This window comes from Centroberyx gerrardi, chromosome 18 (genome assembly GCF_048128805.1).
Source record: "Centroberyx gerrardi isolate f3 chromosome 18, fCenGer3.hap1.cur.20231027, whole genome shotgun sequence".
NCBI classification, from domain to species: domain Eukaryota; kingdom Metazoa; phylum Chordata; class Actinopteri; order Beryciformes; family Berycidae; genus Centroberyx; species Centroberyx gerrardi.
Genome location: NC_136014.1, coordinates 6,737,966 through 6,747,430, shown reverse-complemented (window position 1 = coordinate 6,747,430; position 9,465 = coordinate 6,737,966).

The window sequence follows — 9,465 nt, the reverse complement described above, 5'->3', positions numbered from 1 at the left end:
CATACAGTGTGGAAGAGGGGTAATGGGACAGTTGGAAGATTGAAACCAAATTGAATCTGTTCTTCACCACTTCTCAATGACGTTATCTTATTCTATATGATTCTAATTTGAAGATCAGATCACAAAAGATCTGAAAGCCCCTGACAGTCGGTAATATCAGCAATATCGCTCTTCAAAACCAAAAAGACAGCAGGCAACTTGGAAGGCAATCTTCTGCTCGTCCCAACAGGCTTGTTTTGATACGCATCCATATCTGTTTCCCAAGTAAGCTTTGCATTCCAGCGCCATAAGAGCTATGACATGCAATATCAGGACGTTTTAAAACAGTCCAGGGGAGCCATAGTTGATTTCTCAGATGTCTATGCCAATAAGCTCCTCTCTTTGAGGGACTTGGAACAGAGGCTGATGGAGGGGATTCACGGCCGTCTGCAGCCTAAGAGGGAGATTTCTGAGGTGGAAGGGATGGCAGTACACATGTAAGTTATGATGTTGGAAACCCATGAAACCACATCTGTTGCTCCAGAACCACCATTCATTCATAATCAAATCATGTTGCTTGAGTCAAGGTCTTTGCTTCACTTTGGGTATATGATGTTGCCTCCTGCTCCCTTTGAAGAGATTGGTACCATTTTAAAAGTAAACAATAAAAGCCAGATTTTAAAGGTGCAACGTCTAGCATTTTTAAGCATCAATATATCATTGTCAAATTAATCGTGATAACTTGGCATAATTACCATAAACAAATGAGACCATAGTGGAGACGATTGGTAGCCTCTATCTCACATCAGTGATATTGTTAGTGCTAGTGTTTCTCAAAATGAAGACCACATTTCCCATAAACCCTGATCCCTCCTGTCACAAAGAAGATCTTTGCTTCTTAGGTTAAAGAGGATAAACATGTTGGAAGTGATTTTTCCATTGGCCTTTCACTCCTCCCACCATCTGCCATTGTGAGAAACTCTGAAAGCTTTAGCTCTGTTTGCTCTGGAAGAACAGCGCCCTCTTCCTGTTTTGTGCTATAAAGCAATCCAACAAATATTCCGGTAGATCTGACCTGGTGGCTCACAATGTAAAATACAGTGTAGAGGCCGCTAGAGGCTGACAATCTCCTCAGCAATAGTCTCATTTGTCAATAGTCTCCTCTTCTCTCCTCTCCTCTCCTCTCCTCATGTACATCGACAAATTACCAGCCCTATCCTCTGATGGTTAACCACATGCACTGTGTTAAGAAAAGTCTCTGTGCGCTGTGCCACCACCCTCTTGTTAAGAGCCAGATCGAGCCGGGGGGGGGGGGGGAACATCTGTCAAATAGGGCGAGAGATGCTGAGACGACTGGCTGACTGCTGGTTTTGGGTGGTGCGCTGCTGCAGTTATGCTTCTATTTTGGAAAGCTCCGCTGCGGCCAGATGGGAACTGGCCTGGCACGGAGAGAGGAGTGGATAGAGAAAGTGAAGGAGGGATAAGGATAAGGAGGAAGGAGGGGTAGAGATTCAGAGAGCTGGCTGTGGCTCGCTGTGGTCTCCAGCTTGTGTAGCTATCCTGGCGGCATCGGCCACAGAGGGAAACAAAGCCATGATGAAATCAGGAACAGCTCAGGCAAACAAACTCAAACGTACTCAAGACTTTGACCTGGTCACTGGGCTGAGTGATGATGGAACATTGCTTCAGGCCAATATAGGCGATCTGTGGCCTTATCATGCAATACTTTCAACAATGCAAAAGTCACTGACATTTAGAGAAATATGCTCTTTTGCCCTTAAAGCTTCACTAGGCAGCTTCCCATGTTGGTGGCTCCTAATGGCAGCGAGAGGTAACTGTTTGAACTTCAATACCCAGAAATCCTGGCCGGTCTGTGATGCTTTATACCAAAAGAAGGAGAGAGACTCACACCAGTAAGTCCAGCTTTCTCTGGACGAAGCACTGATTATGGGACAGTTTTGTATTTCACAATTAAGTTTCGACTCATCACTTGAACTCTCGGGGTGAGAAACTCTACCTTGAAGACTGGCATAAATATATAAAACTAGCATTACTTACACATAAGCAAGGAGTTCAGAGATAGACCGAACATTTATCAAATTAGCTAGCAATCTCTGGAACAACAACCACAACAACTGCTTGAATTTAGCAGGGAAGTTAATTAGTTAGCTTACTAGTTAGTAAGCTACTAGCTACCTAGGCTAGACTCTGGTAGCTTATGATAATAGGCCAAATATCTTAAAATGTGAACCTGTATCACTCTGGATTCTTGAGATGCTGTTTCTAATATGTTTTTATTTATGAGTTTTCAGAGCACAATTTCCCACCTCGAGTGTTCAAAATGGCCGCCGTGTGAATGTCAATACCCGACATACAGTGACCATACCCCACACCAGAATATAATTTGGGCATATATGGTTAATCTACAGCATCTCAATCAGTGGGGATGGGACACTCTTCTCTGTTGGAGCCCAACTTTGTGATTTAGGCTGAAAAGATGGGTCTATTTTTACATAAAAATGCTGCCTATAGTGCAGCTTTAAACATTGAATATAACCTCAAGCAGCACGTGATAGGAGACAAAATGTCACATGGCATATACAGGCCCCATTAGGCAATGTGAATCATTTCCCCGTGTTAAATTTTGAATTTATAAACTGCATCATGACTAAGTGCCGGCCTTTGGGAATTCCCTCTGAACAATTAGGGGTTGTGTGGAAACCTTGTTGATGTTTGCTTTTTGCCGACCGGGTTTGTATAAGTGGCTATGAAGTCACTTAATGATCCACTGAGTATGGGTTGTGTGGGGAGACCATGGCTTGGCAGCGGCCAGTCGACTGCTGTGGCCAGGCCATGGTGATGAATCTGAAATGTAAAAGTGCATAGAAACTCATACGAATTGGATCTAATGTTATGTATTATGGCAGTTCCTATGCAAGATTCACCTTAAATTGCTTGAGAAACGCAGAAGAAGCTTCACAGTCTTGCCATTGGTTTAGTTGGTGCTACAAGTGTCTCTTAGGCTCAACTCAAGATTTTTTGTACTATCTCATCCATGTTTTTAGACATATGTGGGATGTATTATAAATCTGAGGAGTACATGGATAGGAAGGAGTCCTTTGATCACTTGAGAGGCCTTGATTCAAACATCTGCTTGATGTTTCCTCCTATGGATTCCATCCGTTTTGGATAACAATGTCAGCTAGAAATGATGGTCAGTGTCTGGCCTTTGACCTTCAACACCAGCTAATCATGTACATTGGATTCTGAGTGACTGAGAAGAAGGTGATAGGTAAAAAAAAATCATTCCTGGTTTTGATTTTCACCTGTCAACGCAACAGTGATGCGTGATATATTGCCAAAGCAGAGATGGATTCTTAGCCTGCTGGTTTAATACAGCCTTCATGGAAAATATTATTCATGGAGAAACAACTGGAAGGAAAAAAACATAAATAACTGGCATGTCTTAAAAGCTTCACCTGTCTCTCCAACATATAGTGAGACACCTGTGCCATAATGTATCATAATGTAATATGTATCATTCTCTCTCTCAGCACAGAGATGTGCCAGTCAGGACCCAAAACGCAATATCTCAGCTTCGGCAGATCGCATTCCTGGTCAAGTGCAAATTGAATCGGTGTTGAAAGGACAGTTAGAGTCCGACTCCAGCCGGCCAGTGAAAATGAATTAATTTTCCCTGTCATATTCTTGGAGGACCTAGGTGAAGACAGCATCTGCTCAGAATCACTCGCTTGTCACTGAACCCTGCATCTCAACCACTGAGTACTGGATGGCCTAGGAGGGAAACACAGGATTTTAGCATGCACACACTGATGTCAGGGTCACAGGTTGTGTGTGTGTGTGTGCGTGTGTGTGTGTGTGTGTGTGTGTGTGTGTGTGTGTGTGTGGTGTTGCTCATCTTGTTTTCAGTGGCACAGGAGATCAGAAATTCTTCCATCCAATATTTGGTCTAGAATTCCCAGACACAAACTGCTTTCTCTCATGATTGTTTTCCTTTTGCTACATTTTATTCCTATTACAAAACCCATATTGGGATTTCTTGGATTACAAAACTCTTCTGCTCTTTATGATATTGTGCTTTTCATTCTTTCATAGGACATTTATGTACCTTTATATTGCTTTACAGCATGTGATGTGCATCTCATATGAATATAGCATTTGTATTCAAATATAATCCTGCCTGTAAATGTTTTTTCCACTTTCGTCACATTCACATGAATTATAATAAAAGACAATGGATGTCCACATCGGCGTTGATGGGTAACATGCACCAGGGAGCCTCTTCATTCTGTCCCATTCTATTATGTGGCTTCTCTTTGATAACAGCTATTATTTTGCTGAAGTGATTTAGACAGGCACGAGACACAAAAAGACAATCGTAAAGCTCATCTTGGTTTGCGTAATGCAGCTTTCATGGCCTGCCAGTAGCGGCCGGAGGCTTAGCGTGCTCGGCTGATTGTTCTCATTCTCCCATTTATCCTGGTTACGTTTTACGAGAAGCCATTATCTGTCTGAATCCAATGGCCCGCCAAACGCAGAGATAAAAAATGTCCCCGTTTTTCTTTGTTTTGTACACAATGATGTAGATCTTAGGCCAAGATTGCATTACTGAATTTTCTGGCCTTGCGGCTTGCGAGGCCTGTTGTGATTAAGAGGAAGCAGGAAAACAAACCTGCTCAAAATCACATCATGCACATTGCTGGGTAATGGCCCACCAACCCGGTACAGCACAGAAGACAGAACATAAAGAATAAAGTGCTGTTTGAAGTTAAATGTTCACACGATGTAAATGCCTCGGCAGTTTCCAGCTCTTGCGTGCCTTCGCAGTGACATTGATGCTTTAATAATGTGTGGCCTCCTCTTGTGCTTGAGTTCCTACACATCAGTGGGATCCGCATCCCTACCCCAACCCCTGGCCTCTAATCCAGACGCTTGTAATCTGGCCAAGCTGTGGTTTGGCTGACAGACAGACAGGCAGGTCCTTCGGTTCTGTTCTACATTCCCTTAGCCACATTCAAAATACATAGTGACCCATATAGACAGCGAGCCCTGTTATTCGCCGCTCCCCAGACTCACTCCGTTCACCATCAAAGTGTCGGTCATGATGTCTAATCAGCAGCAGAGGCCTCATCTGGCCAGGCAGGCCGTTAAACACCCAACTGAGAATTTGCAGTATATGGCCCCTATACATTTTTGTTATATTTGCACATATTTTAGAAGAATTTGACATAAAGAGTAACTAAACCCCAAACCCAAATCTGTGGTGAAGCCTGACAATTAACGGTGAAAAGTAGGGTACTGAACTGGCCATCTGCTATTGGCTGATCTTTGTGCCAGGTGATGTCACCACCTGTTGTACTCTATAGAAGGTGACATCACCTGGCACAAAGACCAGCCAATAGCAGATAGCAAGTCATCTTTGACTTCTATCGAACTCTATTGGTGAGCAGTAGGACTTGCAACAACATTGATAGAACTTTTCCCCTCCTACACAAGTCTCTGGCACAGTCTCTTCTTACCCCTCTCATCCTCTTGAGCCAAGGTGGCCTGTAATTGACAAATAATAGTCACATTGCCACAATAGAGAGGAGTAAGCTAGCTGATTAGAGCAGAGATCCAACAGAAACGTCCAGTGAAGAGGTAATATATCACCATGCTAAATACTGTAATGATAATAACGCTTTGTCATTTGCTTTTTGGCTTGAGAACAAGGCTTTTGAGCTTTTGTGTTGAGTACTGTTGAAAACGTGAGTTGGTGGGGTGGTGGTGCGAGGGTGGGGGGCACCTTGAAATACCAGCAGGTGGGGAGTCTTTGTTCCAAAACAGCATACGGGCCAGAAAGTGAGTTTTGAAAACCAGAAATCTCAGCACCTGGTAAGGTAACCGTTGGCTCAATGGCATTGATGACCTATCAAACCCCCACAGATATATTATGGAAACATGGAAACATGGAAAGTGAGCTTTTTGCAACTCTTTTAACCCATTGTAAATAAATACATTTTGCAATAGTGCTTGTCTCAAGCTCAGTCAATCTCTCTGGCAGTGGAAAACTGTCTTCAAGTCAATGAACTGAACATCAATCCAAACAAACAAGTAGCGAGTGGCCAGTGTTTCAGCGGGTGGCGCCATACTGCGAATCGGGGCTTTAAGAGGCTACTCATTATTACTCACTATCAATGGAAAAGCAACCATCATTATCGATGTGAATGCACTGCCTTTCACCTCCCTCTTTATGAGGTGATGCTGTAATTGTTTTCAACATGATAACTGTATCCATCTGTTTTCGTTATGAATTTGGCAGCCATGTGCATAATTTCCCCTGCTGTTTGTGTTTGTGTGGTCTGATTTGAAGTTTGTCTGTAGCGCGGCGTCACTGGGAGCCATGACATCAGGGACCATCATGGATCACCAGGAGCCTTTTGGAACCATTTGGGTTTGAAATTGTGACCCACGTGGGTTGCGTGCGATGTAATGACGGGTATGATCTCCCCATTGAGGTCCATCGGGGACCCGGGGACTATATGATTTCATGGAGACATCCTATGATAATGGCTAGTTGGTTCTTGTCGTCCTAAATAGAATTGGTGAGTGGATGACAGCAACATCCGCGTCTGGTGTAGCTCAGGGACTCTGTGGGCAAGGAGCCTGCCTCTTTATGAAGTGCCACAGCTGGATTGAGGTCAAGCTTGATGTGTTAAGCTCCTGATTTTTTTATGCTCTCAGGTCACAAGATCTGTTAAAATTGGATGGGACTTTTTTCCAGTTGCTTTCTTTTCATTGACATTTGGAGTGAGGCTCAGCTCAGCAGCATGAATGGAATTATATTTCCCTCAAATGTAGTGGGTCATTCTCACTTTAAGGTCAGTGAGATTTAGGAAGTTTTAGAGCGCTTTCACACCAAGCATGGTTGAAGCAGTTTATCTGAACTCTGAAACTTTTCCTACTTTATTTTGGTTTGTTTGGGCAGGTGAGAACGATGTCATCAAAACTCTGGCGGCACCAAATAACCAAATAACGAGTCTCAGTCCTCTTCCAAGAGAACCGTTAGGACTGAGAACGTGATCAGAACCAACTGCAGGAGACGACACCAAAATATATATGTATAAGGAGATGGATGTTGACATCTGATTGCCAGCAGCTGCTGCTTGGAGCAAACTTGGAGACAAGATGAGGTGAGGTGAAATTCCTCCTCAATATATGGGCTGAGGAATGAATGTGGTATGAACACCAGAGACGTTCAATTATGGCAAAGAGTGCAGACAAGTCCATCATGCTTGGCTTAAGTTACAGGATGACAGGTTACCAAAACTCGGTCCAATAAACGAACTACTTGTGAGTCCATGTGACTTTTCTTTACAAGCCCTGGTTGGCTTGTAATTGGTCAGCACGAACCTAAACAAACCAAATACAAAGTAAACTTTTCCACTATGGTTCAGACCAAAGAAAACAAACTGTAGGTGTGATCGCACCTTTAATCTATTAAATTGCTTCAACAAATCACAGCAGGGGAGGCACTTTCCTTCACAAGGCCGATATGGAAACCCCACAGCATGACTCGAAAATCAAAGTATACACACACATTCATTGGATCACAGCTCTCTCTGCACATTTACTGGCCACAGTCTCGCATTTCACCAGCACGTTTTCCCTCGGCTTGTAAAAACCAATGGGTCACTTCATTTTAATTATGCATCAGATGCTGTCCACTTGCACCCCAAGACCTGCGGTGAGACTCGGGATAAGACGCCACACGTCCCCTCTCTTTCCTCTATGCACTGGCCTCTTTTCTCATAATTGTGTGATACATAGTCGTCTGTCAGACCTGGCTTCATGTTTTAACCATAAACACAGCGGCTTTAATAGCTTCTGTGGAAGTGATGTCACCCCTTTATCCCCTCTGATTGGCCTGATTTGCAGCCATAGCAACCTGCCTGCTCCCTTCCGCTGCCTGCTAATAATTTAATTTCGTCCTGGCCCGCTTCAGCAGTAAAGAGGAAGCACGATGCCATAATTCAAGTTGGGCCACGATCTTAAATATGGGACGGTTTTGACAATGAAATGCGTGTTTGTCCTTGCAAAAAAGTCGGTATGGTATTAATATTGAGTGTCATCTAGATGCTTTGGACAAACATGAAAAGAGGATTATGGAGAGTGTTGTAGCCAGGATATGACACTCCCTGGAAGGTCCATTTGTTATCCATTTAGATCCAAGAGAGGACACTAAAAACAGATATATGCTCTGAATGTCAATTATCTTTGTTGCTATTGTATATCATCTTCTCTGGCAATCCATTTTTCAACAGGATTTTTATAGTTTGGGATTTTTCTTTAGTTTCTATTTTCATGTAGTTTTCAATTTTTATTTCAATTTCAGTTTAGTTTTAGTTTGGTAGTTTTAGTTATTTTTTATTTTTTTTCCTTTGCCTTTTTTTTTTTTTAAAGGTATAATGATAGCAGTTCAGAATAGGTATGTTGTATGGTTTGCAACAGGTATTGCAATACAAACAATAAATCAATAGTGCTTTTTACATTTTATTTACGTGAATTTTTTCAATTAGCATTCAGTAAAAAATGTTCTCTTTTTTACCCCGCACATAAACAAAGATGATTTGCGTTTTTGTTTACAACAGTGTTCTTTAACACCTTGTTTCCATCTTAGCTTTAGTTGTAATTTACTGTGTTTGTGAATCACAGCTGCATTTGATCCATTAAAGCTGTCCTGCTCTCTCTTCCCCATGCCAGTCCAAACCAGCACTGCTGAGAGGTGTTGTGTTGTTTTGACTGAAACAACGTCAGTATCACAGACACGGCTCCAGCTTCGGAGCAGGTCTGGGAACAGTTGGCCTCTTCTCGCTGGCGATGCATTCCTTTTGCAGCGTTTGCAGATTGCCCTCAGCCTGCATCCCGAGCCCTACTGACAAGAGAATAATGAAGTCTGAATGGACTTAATGCTCGTGCTCACGCATTGTTTTAGAGAGCTTTTGATTTGGTGGGCTGCTGCTGAGCCAACGGCAGAGATCTGACTCAAACTGGAATCAATCACCTCTGCTTTCAGGGCTGAACAAAGATTTAACAGAGTTTGAGCGGCTGAAACACGATCTAGACTCCAGCCCACCCAAATCTCAACTAATCGAATAAGACATCTAATTAGTCACTTTAATTCCTTTGAAATTAAACTGATATTGCTATTGTCTGTTAAGTGAAACAGCATTGGTCAGCGAGAGAACTGAATCTTCTTCATGTGATTCATATGTTTAGAACAAGATTAGCACAAAGTGTGGCAGGTGATGGAGAGAGGCTGTTTGGACCGGAGCGGACCTCACAGGAGCTTCAGAGTCCTAGCAGCTGTGTTTCCTTCACTAATGTTTTGTCTTTGGATCGTACTTTCTTCCTCCAACACTTGAGCGCATGACAACGCAATAATTATGGAAGGCATTAAAATGATAACAGAATAAAGGCAGTGGA